Here is a 15,667-nt window from a genome sequence, read left to right as displayed (position 1 = left end):
ACAGCGGACCAAGCCATCACCTCCAGACTCAGGCCCACTGAACGCAGCCCGGGATTGGGAAATGCGGGTAGACCTCAGCCAGAGGCTCACCTTCCCACCCGAAATTGCAGCGACCAACCTGCGCCCAGACCTAGTCCTCTGGTCCAAGTCCTGCCGGCGTGTCTTCATCGTAGAACTGACGGTCCCATGGGAGGAGGCCATCGATGAGGCATTCGAACGGAAGAGGCTGCGGTATGCCAACTTAGCAGTCGAAGCAGAGGGGCGGGGCTGGAACGTGAAGGTGTGGCCAGTGGAGGTGGGCTGCAGAGGCTTTGTAGCCAGCTCCACCACAAGGCTCCTGAGAGCAGTAGGGATCAGAGGACAGGCCCAACGGAAGGCAATCAGAGAACTGTCCACTGCAGCAGAACGGAGCAGTCACTGGCTGTGGCTGAAACGTAGGGACCCAACGTAGGGACCCAACATGGGCTCCCAAATGACCACGTGGTGCCACCGTGCGACACACACCCAGGCCTGATGAGCCTGTGGTGGGCCAACCTCGGCAGAGGGTGTCTTGTGATAACTGGCCGAAACACCCAATGAGGTCGGGGACCACAACTGAAGATGTGTCGTACTGGTGGCACCACGTGATCATTGCCAAATTCCACTCCACCCAAGAGGACATCTCCAACTCCACTCAATTGTTGTGCTGAATATTTAGGGATTTTAACAACCAGTCCTATTAAGAATCCTATTCAAACAGAGTAACTATTCTTATCCACCTCATTTTTCTGGTTTTCTGCTCGAAATGACATGCCCACAGTGAATATAGATTATCTCCACAATCACAAGGGCCTTCATAATGATATTGTTATCAACAGAGTAACTATTATATTAAAACAGAGTAACTATTCTATTAAAACAGACGCCGCCTGCTAGAACATTAGATTAGATTCAACGTTATTGTCATCGCCGAGTACAAGTACAATACAACGAAATGCAGTTTAGCATATAACCAAAAGTGCAAATAGTGATATCAGGGCACGATGTAAATAGAACAAGAATGGTAGTGATAGGTGATTATATGCAATATACAGTAGCCTATGTGCAGAGGTAGTATTTTAAACATCAGTTTAGAGGTATATACAGTTATGAGCTATATGCAGAGCTATGTACAGTGAGGTAGTTTATGTACAGTATCTAATGTGCAGAAGTATAAAAGACGCTATGTCAGGAGACATCGCCTTTATTGAGAAGAATGTACAATTATCTCTTGTAACAATGAATGACCATGTGATCATGTAAAACACGTGTTGGGGCTCATACGTATTGGGGAGGTTGTATGCATGTCCAGGGGGGGAGGGGGGTGGCAGGGTTAGGGGAGATGGTTAGGGGTAGGGGAGGTTGTATGCATGTCCAGGCGGGGAGGGGGGTGGCAGGGTTAGGGGAGATGGTTAGGGGTAGGGGAGGTTGTATGCATGTCCAGGGGGGGAGGGGGGTGGCAGGGTTAGGGGAGATGGTTAGGGGTAGGGGAGGTTGTATGCATGTCCAGGGGGGGAGGGGGGTGGCAGGGTTAGGGGAGATGGTTAGGGAGGTTGTATGTGTGTCCAGGGGGGGAGGGGGGTGGCAGGGTTAGGGGAGATGGTTAGGGGTAGGGGAGGTTGTATGCATGTCCAGGGGGGGAGGGGGGTGGCAGGGTTAGGGGAGATGGTTAGGGGTAGGGGAGGTTGTATGCATGTCCAGGGGGGGAGGGGGGTGGCAGGGTTAGGGGAGATGGTTAGGGAGGTTGTATGTGTGTCCAGGGGGGGAGGGGGGTGGCAGGGTTAGGGGAGATGGTTAGGGGTAGGGGAGGTTGTATGCATGTCCAGGGGGGGAGGGGGGTGGCAGGGTTAGGGGAGATGGTTAGGGGTAGGGGAGGCTGTATGCATGTCCAGGGGGGGAGGGGGGGTGGCAGGGTTAGGGGAGATGGTTAGGGGTAGGGGAGGTTGTATGCATGTCCAGGGGGGGAGGGGGGTGGCAGGGTTAGGGGAGATGGTTAGGGAGGTTGTATGTGTGTCCAGGGGGGGAGGGGGGTGGCAGGGTTAGGGGAGATGGTTAGGGGTAGGGGAGGTTGTATGCATGTCAGGGGGGGAGGGGGGGTGGCAGGGTTAGGGGAGATGGTTAGGGGTAGGGGAGGTTGTATGAAGGTCCAGGGGGGGAGGGGGGTGGCAGGGTTAGGGGAGATGGTTAGGGGTAGGGGAAGTTGTATGCATGGGAGAACAGGTAGGTTTTGAGGTGGGACTCAGAAGTGGAGAGTTAAGTACATTCTGTACTATTTGTACTGCTAAATGGTGCCGCATCAATATGCCGACGGACCACGATGCCGACAGTTTATTAGCGGATTTCTGCGAGAGCTGACAAGGCGGTACATGTGGGAAAACTAGGGTTAGGGTTAGGTGCTACGTCGACTTGGTACATGCTGGCATGTCTAACCCTAATCCTACCCCTACCCCTAACCCTACCCCTACCACATAACCCTAACCTTAACCGTAGCACCCTGACCCTAACCCTAGTTTTCCCACATGTACCGTCTTGTCAGCTCTCGCAGAAATCCGCTAATAAACTGTCGGCGTCGTGGTCCGTCGGCACAACGGGTGGGCCCCCTGCTAAATTGTGTCCTGTCTATTTATCTTATTTGTCTCCCACAACTTGTCAATTGTCCAACTGTCTCACTCATGTCTTGTAACTATTGCCACTTTATTTATCTTGACTATCCTGCCGGCTTATTGGTCTTTGTGACTTAAGAATAAAACGTTAAACTAAATGGCTGTCTATTGAGCATCACTTGTTACAATTACAGGTGGCCTTAGTAAAGAACCTACCCTGTCCATGTTTGGCAAGCCTGGCAAAAAAGTTGACAAACTCGCCATTTGGGCTACAAACCTTTTGTCTATAAACATGAGAATAATACAACAAGTAGGCCCAGCTGTCCGCTGCTAAGTTAAATACAATTCCGTTAGGAATGCAGGCCTACCCCACCGACTGTGTGTCACCCAAAGTACAACTCTACCTGCCTATTTCTCTACATACATCTTTGCACAAATGGAACCACATTATTCACTGTTACCGTGTTGTCAAAGCGAAATGGTTACATAGAAAACACATACAAGCATTGACTCCCTCTCAAAACACCTACAGAGGTCAAGTTCATGCAGCAGAATGTCGTTTGCAGTTACAACAACATACCTTGTTTGGCGTTTCTGGGTGGAAACACATAGTAGCGTCAGGCAGGTAAAATCCAGTAAATTGTAAAAGGTTACTCCAATGTCTACCGACAGGTACCTGTGCAGTAGACCTCCCCCCCTCCCCTCCAACCCCCATCCAACATGTTCATTAGGTGTCTGAAGGCCTCTGGGAATGATCTAGTCTTTATTTCCGTGGGGGCAGGGAGGTGAGATGTCTGGCAGTGGGCAAGTCAAGACCCTATTGCAGACCAATTAGATCAGATGCAACGTTATTGTCATTGCAGAGTACCAGACAACGAAATGCAGTTTAGCGTCTAACCAGAGGTGCAAATAGTGATAAGAACATGAAAACATGACAGTGATAGTGATAGGTAATAGGTACAGTAGGCCTACGGCAAGTACGGTATACAGTTATGAACTATGTACAGTTAAGGTAGCTATGTACAGTATGGTATGTACAGTTGTATAAATAGTGGCAATATCAAAGGAGGGGGGAGGGTCATTGTACCCCGTGTGTGTGTGTGTGGGGGGTGATACAGATTCATTGTACCCCGGGGGAGGGGGTGTTCAGCAGTGTGTGTGTGTGTGTGTGTGGGGGGGGTGATACAGATTCATTGTACCCCGGGGGAGGGGGTGTTCAGCAGTGTGTGTGTGTGGGGGGGGGTGATACAGATTCATTGTACCCCGGGGGAGGGGGTGTTCAGCAGTGTGTGTGTGTTTGTGGGGGGGGGGTTGTTTGTCAGGGTGACAGCTCTGTGAAAGAAGCTGTTCTCGAGCCTGCTGGTACAGGGCCTGAGGATCCTGTACCTCCTGAGTCTCTTATGGCAAGGGATCAAATTATTAAAACATGTTCATAATACTGAGTAATCTATTGGAGGTTTATGGACTCAAGTCATGTGTTAAGTAGACACATTCAATGTATATATGTGTTACGGTACATGTGGGAATACAGTACATGTGGGAAAACTAGGGTTAGGGTTAGGTGCTACGTCGACTTGGTACATGCTGGCATGTCTAACCCTAATCCTACCCCTACCCCTAACCCTACCCCTACTACATAACCCTAACCGTAGCCCCCTAGCACCTAACCCTAACCCTAGTTTTCCCACATGTACCATAACATAATATGTACTAGACTTGTTTTGACAGAGAGAGAACAGAAGATTTATAGACAAAAGTGCAAGACGAGACATTCCACAAGCTCTCAAGTAGTGAGATCACTTTATTATTTATTATATATATATTATTTGTCATACAAGGGCAGATGCAGTGGTACAATCAGACTAAAACATTACAGTACAGGTACAGGTACAGACACGTGTCTGTGCTGTAGTCTGTAAGGCTGCCTTGTAGAAAACCTCTGTTTTAGCATTCTGGCCACAGAACCGAGGAACTCACATTGTGCTGAAATTGTGCATTTCCTGAGTTTCTCTAAAACACTTAACAAATTATGGTGTCTTCAGTCAAGGGACATCCATTAGTAGAATAGTTGATTAGATAAATAAACTGGTTAGATTTAATGCAAGTCTCCTCAACACTCAAGACAGTTTAAATGCAGAAAATCATTAATTCAATACAAAGGCGTTATGTAACTGCGGTATCAAAAAAACAAAAACTTTGAAATGGTGTGGAATGTACAGACGGACGTCGTGTAACGTCACTGTGGCACTTCACCATGGCTGAGCTGAAAGAAACTGTAGTCAAAAATAAATCCATACCTATCCCAAAAATAGTCTCCGTCTATAACACATCTCTTTCCTGGGGTACAAATGTAAACACTTCAGTCGGTACTAAGAAATCTGAGACAAACTCTCGATTTTAGTACAGGCGATTGGCAGTTCTATTAGACGTCGTAACAAACACAAAACATCTTGAAATCTTTCTCTTCCGTTTGTACAAAATGCTGACCATGCAGATATGTACATTAATAAAGTACATTAAGGATGCACTGATAAGGATCACCGAATCACATGGTGGTTAACAGCCCTAATTGCAATTTGGAGTGAAAGCACGTCCGTACACTTTCACTCTAAACCTAATTTGGAATGACGCTTTGTTAAAGTGTGCACATTTCAGAGAACTTTGTATTTCCCCCCTACTCACATCAGAAAAGAACACACTAGCTTTGAACTAGCTTTGAACTAGCTTTGAACTAGCTTTGAACTAGCTTTGAACTAGCTTTGAACTAGCTTTGTGGCGTTTTCGCTTTGGTGAACCACGCTGGTGTTGGCGATGACGATGCCAATTTTGTGGCGGGAAGAAGAAAAATGCATCCAGGCAGCGCCTCAACCTAGCATGATGCTCTTCCTTCTCATTGGACAACATGAGGGGGGGGCTTGGACCCTTTCGCGTCCAACATTTTTTGGATTGGTTCTGCTTTTATCATTTTGGTCATCGGTTCGATATACAGTATAAATATAAAGTCGCAGTATCTTATAAGATCTCTCAGAATAAAAACATATTCATTAAAAAGGCGCCCCCCCCACCCCACCCCACCCCCATTCTAAAATAGATAGATCTCATAAAGTCACATCCTCTTTCTGTCCCTCCTTGTGCCAAATACTTCCTCTTCTACACCCCTCACAGGTGCACAGAGGGGTCCGTCCTAGGTGTTAGTTCCTAGGTGTCGGGGTCTCAGCGGGGGTCTCAGATAGCCTTGATGTCCACCAGGTGGCTGTGCTGCGCCCCCTGCCTCTGGGCCTTGACCCCCTGCAGCCTGCGTCCGTGCAGCGTGAAGCGGGACCATGCGGCCAGCTGCAGTACGGCGCAGGAGATGGGCACCAGCACCAGCAGGTAGAAGCAGCCCTGGCGCAGCGGGACCCCCCCCGCCCCAGCCCTGACCCCCCCCGGGCCGGAGAGAGCCACCGCCGCAGCAGCCAGGGGGTCCTGTAACGTCACCGCCGCTGGGTCCTCTACGGCCACCACGGGGCTCCGGTCAAAGATGTCATAGCCTGGAGAGAGAAAGTGAGAGACAGAGAGAGAGAGAGAGAGAGAGAGAGACAGAGAGAGAGAGAGGGAGAAAGAGACAGAGAGAGAGAGAGAGAGTGTGAGAGTCACAGTTTTTCGAAAAGAAAAGTCAGATCATTCCATCGGATCCCGATATCAGGGCGTAACCATAGCAACCAGAGTGTGAGACAGGGTGCAACCATTCAGAGGGTGAGACAGGGTGCAACCATTCGGGACGGAGGGGTGGAACACTGAGTTTATTTTTCAAACTTGAGAATTTGAGGATTTTACACTGAATTCTAATAAAAAATAAAAAATAAAGATCCAATAATAATAATAATACAACAAATTATATCAGTTGGTCTGTGTAACTGGGGTGGCAAGTAGGGTGGCAGGACTTTTTTCAAGGGTGGCGGCTGCCACCCTTTGCCACCGTGGTAGCTTCGCAACTGCTAGTGAAACCTACTGCCATGCCTCATACTGCCCCTTGACCTTCTTTCTAGGTGGATAATACCTCAACGAGCTGGATCTCTCTAGTAGGATTACTGAGGCCAAGCTGGTACATCTCCCAACTGTGTTCGGTGCGTCATTGTCTTGTTCTCAGACGTGACTGACGATCATCAGCATCATGTTCCTGCTCCTCACGTTAGTGTGTGCTTGCTCGCCACTAGAGGAGGTCATGTACACCCATAAGGTGGCCGTGCTTGAGGCTGCCACAGAAACACAGGGACAGGCAACAGAACACAGACATGAATGACGTGTTTCCATCTGATGGTTGTACGTCAATCTTGGTCTAACTTGCACATTCCGTTGGGTAAATGGTCAATATATTCCAAATAAACTGAATATCATGTACACATCACCCATCTTCAGCTGTAGTTACAGTGTCCTACCTATTAAGTCGGCTCACCAAAAAGGACTGAGAAATATAATGTTTCTTGGTGACAGCTGGATACTCTGCATGTTTAGGGACGCCATAGTAAACATTCAATACAGTACATCAATGAACTCATCTAGGGCTGATACAATGTGTTGGGAGCTTGTTGTTGCAGCTTGTTGTTAGGCATAATAAGAGTTATGAAAATACCTACAAATTAAACTACAACATGTATAAACTCACCTGGTTTATGTCCTTCGCTTGGGGCTCATGGGTCTGTGATACTTTCAGATAAAACATTCAAATAATGTTTTAAAAAAACAAATCTGTTTACTTATTTATGTATGTATTTATTTGTCATATTATCTAGTAATCCCTAAGCCCTCCCCCAGCTGGATGTAGTAGTTTAAAATATATATATTATGGAGGCCCCACCACCTTATTCTCTTTTCCTCAGACTTGACTGACAGTGATGTTAGAGTCTAATGATGAGACTCATTCCAGTTCAAGGCCAAGGGGCAACAGTTATTACATTTTGGTTGACACATACTATTCTAGTGATCTCACCAATATTCAGCGATCCAAATGCACGAGTAGGCGTGCATTTTGTCTTGGTTGTTGTTTTACTCTAATTATACTTTCTATTTGAAAGATTCTTACTGAATCATGCAACCCACAATTATCCACAATGTATGTGGATTTCACGTGCACTTCACATTCTAACAAAGGCGCATTTCCGGAACCATTGCACACAGACATGGTTGCTCTGGGGGCGAATTTCATAGTAACACCATGGAGCCCTGCTCGGAACACGTGAGACCTGTCAGAAGAAGTAAAGAGCAGAAGAAAGTTCTCCGAAAGCAAATGAAAGCCAGTCTCACTTTACTGAAGCACGAGTCCATCAACACAGTATCGCAGCCCACTAAGGTAATGCATGTGTCTGCTGTACGATGGGAACTGATGGAGCTAACCTAGCACCACAACAAGAAAACACACACACATACACACACATTCTCTCTCTGTCTCTCTCTCTCTCTCTCTCTGTCTCTCTCTCTCTCTCTCTCTCTCTCTCTCTGTCTCTCTCTCTCTCTCTCTCTCTCTCTCCCTCTGTCTCTCTCTCTCTCCCTCTCTCTCTCTCTCTGTCTCTCTCTCTCTCTCTGTCTCTCTCTCTCTCCCTCTCTCCCTCTCTCTCTCTCCCTCTCTCTCTGTCTCTCTCTCTGTCTCTGTCTCTCTCTCTGTCTCCCTCTCTCTCTGTCTCTCTCTCCCTCTCTCTCTCTCCCTCTCTCTCTGTCTCTGTCTCTCTCTCTGTCTCCCTCTCTCTCTGTCTCTCTGTCTCCCTCTCTCTCTGTCTCTCTCTCCGTCTCTCTCTCCCTCTCTCTCCCTCTCTCTCTGTCTCTGTCTCTCTCTCTGTCTCTCTCTCTCTCTCTGTCTCCCTCTCTCTCTGTCTCTCTCTCTCTCTCTCCCTCTCTCTCTCTGTCTCTGTCTCTCTCCGTCTCTCTCTCCCTCTCTCTCTCTCTCCCCCTCTCTCTCTCTCTCTCTCTCTCCCTCTCTCTCTCTCTCTCTATCTCTCCCTCTCCCTCTCTCTCTCTCTCTGTCTCTCTCTCCCTCGCTCTCTCTCTCTCTCTCTCTCTCTAACGTTATGTTATGATGTTTTTGTACCTAGAGCCTGGTGGTGGCTAACGGTGGGCTAGGTAACGGTGTGAGTCGTGAGCAGCTCTCTGCCGTATTGAAGGAAGGGGGGGAGGTGGAGACCCTCGTCATGCCCCCTCACAAACCCTACGCCCTGGTCACCTACAGGTAGGGCCAGATCATGGGACTTATGGGATGTTTCTACCATTAACGTTACAGAAGGTAAGGTATGCAGAGAGAGTACGTTGCTCTGGTCCTCATAGTCTATGCTGATCTTTGCATTGCCGAACTCCTTTTCCATGAATGGATCATCCATTTCTCATGTGTGGTCTTACCTCCAGGTCTGAGGACAGCGCCCAGAGGGCCCACGCCCTCCTGAACGGGCGACAGTTGCACTGTAGCAGTGACCAGTGTGTCACGCTTTACCTGAGCTACATCAAAACAGGTAGGTTACCTTGTTTCATCCACTGCTGCAGAGGTAACTCAACCGGTACACGCAATGAGTATCAACTGCTTGGTTGTGAGTCTTGTGTCTGTGTCTGTGTGTGTGTCTGTGTCTGTGTGTGTGTGTGTGTTTTTGTTGGTGTTTTTTTAAATTTGTCTGTGTTTGTCCCCGCAGTAGGTAGTGAAGCAGATGTGTGTGTGTCCCTGCCTGCGGGCTTGGTGCTGGTTGAGGACTTTGTGTCTCCAGAGGAAGAGGCTTTGCTGCTGGATGCTATTGACTGGACGTCCCCTAATGAGGATGACACAGGTGGGCAGCTCGGTCGAGCCCCTGTACACACCACATTTATATCTCCAACTCACCTCAGAGTAGCGGTCCAAAGACTCTGCCCTCAGTGTCGAAGCTGGAGGTGTGTGTGTGTGTGTTTGATTGTGACCACTTTTGGTTTCTCGTGCAATATTACTTTTCAATTGTCTGTTTTCTAATGGCATAGGACAACCCTGTCATGTTATTGAAATGTTGTCATGTTTCGTCCAGGTCTTCCCCAAGAGTGTGTACCTGTTCTGGAAAGGTGTGTCAGCGACAGACATGTGGACATCTTGCCAGACCAACTGACAGTCAACCAGTATCAGTCAGGACAAGGTAGGTTTGGCTTACTACAGGGTTCCCGCCCTGGTCTTAAAAAGCCTTAAAGTCTAAAATCCAGCAATCCAATTTATAAGGCCTAAAAAGGTCTCAAATTCACCTTGAGGATGACAAAAAGCTATCATATGGTGACGCGAATAGGTCTAAAATTATATTCAAAGAGGTCTAAAAAGGTCTTAAATTTGACTTGTTGAAACTTGTAGGAACCCTGTTACTAGGTTTACAGTGAAACCAAGGCCCTGTTTGAATACTGGATGCCCTTGTCCCACACATCTCCATCACTGATCTGTATGTGAATGTATACATGAGTGTGAGCTTCCCATTCCACTGGTTTCACCAATCGAACCCTTTTATAAGGAGTCATAGGGTGTGTTCTCACTAGAACATTTGCTTCACTTGAAACAGAGTTTAGGATAAAATTTGCTTTGCTCTGCGTCGTTTGTAGCTGTGAAATCGTGCGAAGTCGCTCCCGCAGCAAACAACCAACGGATGCTCCGCTTGAAAAGGGTGGTTTCGCTCCGGTTAGAAACGACGCATTGAGGCAGTCCATAGGAAAACAACAGCGCATGCGTGTTGATCAGGATGAACGGGCAATTTCCTATTTTTCTGACCAATCAACTACCCCGTCTGTTGCTTCCATTGCGTATGTTACTTTGTTTACATAAAGGGCTGAGAGAACGGAAATCAGAGAAATAATTTATGCAACAATGTTGCAAACTCCACTTGCAAAATCCACTTGCTCCGGCTCAAGATTCGGACTTTCATGTGAGAACATGACCATATACTGTATATAAGTCTACTAGTCCATATGGTCATATGTTTATAAAAGTACACAGTTACATGTTAACTCCCCCTGTCTATATACCCCCCTGTGAATAGGCTATATAGTGTATAGAAGTATAGTAAAGTTCACATAATAGATACATTCTCAGATGTCTATCGATCACTTATCCCCCTATTTTTGTTTATACCCCGGCCTACTTATGTCTATTTATGTCTCATTATTGTTTTTTTAATTATCTTAGGACTGTGTTTGTTTGTTTCGTTGTACCTTTCGTTGTACCTGTTACAATGACAATAATGATAATTCATTTATTAATGAATGAATTCATTCATTCATTCATTTAGATCTGTTATTGCCTCATGAAAGGTGCCTTATTAAACAGAGACGGTCTGTAGGGCAACTCAACTTGTGAGCCTTGAGACTTCTGGTCAAACGTATGAAAAAGGGGCTAAGAATAAGATAAATAAAACAACAGGAAACGTCTTTAAAGACTTTAACGTTCTTTAGAAAAACATCAAGTACAGGCCTCAGTCATCTATTATCACCATTTATATTTTGGGTGCGTTTGTGCTACAAATAAACTGTCCTTGGCTTGCCTTGTGTCCCAAAGCAGATCCTGTTGCTGAGAGATTGATAATCTACCTGTGGAATCCCACTATTCAACAGTTTCCACAGAGATTGTTAATAGGCCTTTCATCTGTGATACTGCTGTGCTTCAAAAACATGTCCATTTACGTTTCTAAGCTGTGTTTCTGTGGTTCTTGTTGTTAGGTATCCCTCCTCATGTTGACACTCACTCTGCCTTTGCGGATACCATCCTCTCCCTGAGCCTGGGAGCCAAGGTAGATATGAAGAGTGTGTGTGTGTGTGTGTGTGTGTGTGTGTGTGTGTGTGTTCGTTTGTGTATGTTCGTTTTTCTGTGTGTTCTGACGTGTATACGTGTGCATACATCACATACATCTTTCTGTAAATAATGATCTTACACTATGTGTGCGCTTATATACATGATCTTGAAGGGCAGGGTGATTCATTCATCTTTATAATCGGCTTTAATACGTTTTCTATGGTTGGGCGGCCGCGGTAATACTGTAATATTGCTGTATATGAAAAAAACAACAGTGTCCGTTTCAATACAGTCATACATTTTTTTAAATAACACGTTATCCCCTTGGTTGGTGCTTCATTATACAGTCAGACAAACATACTCCCAACCATAGCAACTAGGGAGTTTTTCAGGGCCAAAAAGTTAAAGGTTTTTGACTGGTGAAGTCGGTCTTGAGATTCAAATCCAATTTAATATACAACTCTTCATATTTCTTAAAATATTCAGCTTTCTGTAAGTCAAAAACTTAAAAACCCCGGAATGTCGAGTTAGGGCTATGAATGGAAACAGCAGAAGACCTACAGTGCAGAACACATACAGTTTCTTCAGGAACTTCCTTTGATATGACTTTTACTTTACATAATGTCACTGCAGACGGTGATGGAGTTCCGTCACCCCGATGGGCCCTTAGTTGCCGTGGTGTTGCCAGGGCGGAGTCTACTGGTGATGAAGGGAGAGAGCAGATACCTATGGACCCATGGGTGAGAATGAAAGGGAATGAGGGAGGGTAGAGAGAGAGAGGACAGAGGAGAGACAGAAAGAGAGTCAAAGAGGTTTTTTCTCTCTGTGTCACTAGTATAACTCCCAGGAAGTTTGATGTGGTCCCAGCTGACCACCCAGAGTCCCCTGCTACAGTATCCTCTGATAACCATAGCAACCTGACCCTGAGCCGGAGGGGCACTAGGACCTCTCTCACCTTCCGCAAAGTCCGCCGAACACCGTGCGACTGTGGTGAGCTTCTTTGTTGGGTTTGCCGATTTTGAACAAGTGCGTTCATGTCTCCATTGCTTAGCACACCAGACGACTGTTTACATTTTTGACTTGACAAACGGGCTTTGGATGAACCTGTGTGAAGCTGGGCCTGTCTGTCTCCCTGCAGCCTTCCCATCTTCTTGTGACAGCCAGCGTCCCTCCGGCCCCTCCCCCTCCCCCCCCTCCCTACCCAGCAGCGAGGGTGACGCGGCCCGCTTGGAGGCAGAGTTCGTGCACAGCGTGTACGACGCCATCGCCTGTCACTTCAGCAGCACGCGCCACTCCCCCTAGCCACAAGTATGTCACTTCCTGTCCTCGCTCCGACCAGGAAGTGTTCTCGCTGACGTGGGCTGCGGGAACGGGAAGTACCTCGGGGTCAACCCAGAGCTGTTTGCGGTGAGTGCATGTTGAACATGTTGAGGGTAGATGCAAAGTAAAAAATGGGTAAATGCTACTTAATTTCGATCTGTTAGATCTGTTTTCTATGTCTCGTCTTTAGACGGGCTGTGTTAGGATTCCATTGAGTGTGTCTGTCCCCTGTAGGTGGGTTGTGACCGCAGCAGTGCCTTGGTGCAGATCTGCTCAGAGAGAGGCTTCCAGGCATTTGTGTCTGACGCTCTCAATGTTCCTCTACGCAAAGAGACCTGCGATGCCTGCATCTCTATAGCTGTCATTCACCACCTCTCTACAAAGGTATACACACACACACACACATACACACACACACACACACACACACACACATACACTAGGGATGGACGGTTTTTCGGTTATACCGAAAACCGGGGTTTATAAAAATAGCAACGTTTTTTTATCAAAACCGTCTGAAACCGGATTTTTTTTTTTTTACATTTTATCAAAATATCATAGATTGCTATATAATACATGCCTAGAGTGTGTACAAGAGTGTGTGGTTGAGGATGCTATAAAAGTGATTTTGTAAACACTATAACTTTGTTATAACTTGTCAAATAAATGACATGTCTAAAAAGACGGGTCACGTGACAGCTTCTCTTCAGAGCAGAGAGTGAGGAGAAAAAAAACAATGGCTAGCGTGAACGAGTTGGTGTTCAAGAAAAACACGACTTCTGTTGTATGGACTCATTTTGGTTTTGTACCAAATGACACAGGTGAGCCAGCAAACGTGGACGAGGCAGTGTGTCGACACTGCATGAATAAGGTGGTAGCCAAAGATGGCAATACTTCGAATTTACGTTGCCATCTAAAAACAAATCACCCGCTTATTGCTGCAAGGATGGTCTCGTGTTCACAGGCCGACGCTGCTCAAGCAGGCCCATCCACGCGACCTACCACTTCACTGGTACAGCCAAAGATAATGGGTGCGTTCGCAGGGAAAGGCAAATATAAAAAGGACAGTATGCGATGGAAAACCTGCACTGTTGCTGTGACCAGGTATTTGGCTAAAGAAATGGTCTCTTTTCAGACGGTGGATAAGACATCGTTTAAGGCCATGATACAAACTCTGGACCCCCAGTACGAGCTGCCTGGACGGAAATATTTTTCTAAAACGGCCATTCCGGAGCTTTTTAATAAAGTTAAGCAGGAGGTTCACGTGCTGCTGTCGGGGGCAGACAGTTATTCATTGACGACAGATATGTGGTCGTCAGTCAACATGACACCATATATGTCGTTGTTGTATCATACAATTACACCCGAGTGGAAACTGGAGTCGAAATGCCTTCAGACCACGTGTACCGATAGTGGCCTGTAGGGGCGCTATACCAGCTACTGGATGTTGAATGTACAACGTGACGAATAAAGCAGTTTGATGAATGGCGACCAAGTGTGTGTGTGCACATTGATACATGGTACCAGGAGTGGGGTGACACTAGCCTACAAAGATGAATAACATTCGGTCGCCGGACGAGTTGAAGTTAAGTGGAAATGTCCACGAGAACTGGAAAGCTTTCAAGCAAAGTTTTGAGCTGTACGTGTTGGCAATCGGTCTGGAAGAGGCGAAACATGAACGTCGAAGGGTAGCACTGCTTCTCACAGTGGCAGGCAGAGCCGCGAGGGACGTTTTCAACACGTTTCGGTTTCCTGAGGGCGATGACCAAAAGTATGCAGCAGTGCTAACAAAGTTTGAGGAATATTGCACACCTAGGAAAAATGAGACGTACGAAAGGTATGTTTTTCGCAACAGAGTACAGGCCGAGTCAGAATCCATTGAACAGTTTGTCACGGACTTGCGTCTGAAAAGCCAGTCGTGCAACTTTGGCACATTGTGTGACTCGCTAATAAGGGATCAGGTCGTCATCGGCGTTGTCGACAAGAAGGTGAGAATGCAACTGCTCAGAGAATCCAATTTGAGCCTGGAGAAGGCAGTACAAATCTGCCAGGCGTCAGAGAGCGCCAAGATGCAGCTCAAGTCATTCGAGCCCGAACCAGCATCGGTGGACGCGGTGCATGAGAGAGTGCATGAGAGGGCCGCTAGCAGGTGGAACAGCAAAGGAAAGTCCCGCGCGCCCAGGCCCACAAAGGACACAGACTGTGACAGATGCGGGGGCAGACATGCAGCGAATAACTGCCCGGCTTACGGTGTGGACTGTCGCAAATGCGGTAGGAAGAATCACTACGCCCGATGCTGCCTGTCAAAGAAAGTACAGGTGGTGCAACAAGGCAGCGACACGACCGACACAGACGAGGATGACGAGAAGTGGTTCGTGGGAACTGTGGAGAACGAGGACAATAAGGAGGAGTGGATAGCCAATCTGGAAATCAATGGAACGACAATTCCTCTGAAATTGGACACGGGGGCTCAGGTGAACATACTGACGATGAAAGACTTTAATAAACTGTACAAGAAGCCAAAAGTGCATGTGAAAAAGGTTAATCTGAGAACGTACAATGATGAACCGATTCCTACAAAAGGGGTATGTAGGGTCACACTGTCAAGGAAAGGGCACTCTGTTAATGCTATGTTTGTGTTGGTTGAGGGTGATAGACAGCCCATATTAGGTCTGAAATCCTGTGAGAGATTGGGCCTCATCAAAAGAGTGCATGTAATTGACAGGTCTGTAGTGACACCTAGTGGTGCAGCTGAGGAACAGCATGAGACTGTAGCTGACACAGAAAAAATAAGGAAGCAATATAGAGACGTCTTCGGTGGTATAGGATGCCTACCTGGGCAGTACAGAATCCAGTTAAAAGCAAATGCGGAACCTGTCATCCACCCGGCAAGGAAGGTGCCGGTGACCCTTAAAGCTAGGCTGAAAGCAGAACTACAAGCCCTTATAGAGAAGGGCATAGTGAGGAAAGTAGAGGAACC

The 15,667-nt window shown here is 47.0% G+C and overlaps 1 pseudogene across 1 annotated transcript in view; it reads left to right on the top strand.

Annotated features, from left to right (window-relative positions):
- The window catches only part of LOC308169013 (tRNA (carboxymethyluridine(34)-5-O)-methyltransferase alkbh8-like), a 64,658-nt pseudogene that overhangs the window by 45,069 nt on the left and 3,922 nt on the right, over positions 1–15,667 (top strand). The window contains exons 2-10 of the transcript in view: positions 8,687–8,820; positions 8,994–9,097; positions 9,272–9,403; positions 9,632–9,736; positions 11,295–11,365; positions 12,001–12,107; positions 12,203–12,357; positions 12,506–12,774; positions 12,922–13,071. The product of the transcript in view is annotated as a tRNA (carboxymethyluridine(34)-5-O)-methyltransferase alkbh8-like (transcript). The remainder of the gene's footprint in view (positions 1–8,686; positions 8,821–8,993; positions 9,098–9,271; positions 9,404–9,631; positions 9,737–11,294; positions 11,366–12,000; positions 12,108–12,202; positions 12,358–12,505; positions 12,775–12,921; positions 13,072–15,667) is intronic.

The sequence above is a fragment of the Nansenia antarctica genome (genome assembly GCF_963989245.1).
Source record: "Nansenia antarctica genome assembly, chromosome: 12".
Classification (NCBI taxonomy): domain Eukaryota; kingdom Metazoa; phylum Chordata; class Actinopteri; order Argentiniformes; family Microstomatidae; genus Nansenia; species Nansenia antarctica.
Note: the sequence above shows the minus strand (reverse complement) of the source record. Positions and strands in the feature narration are given on the sequence as shown.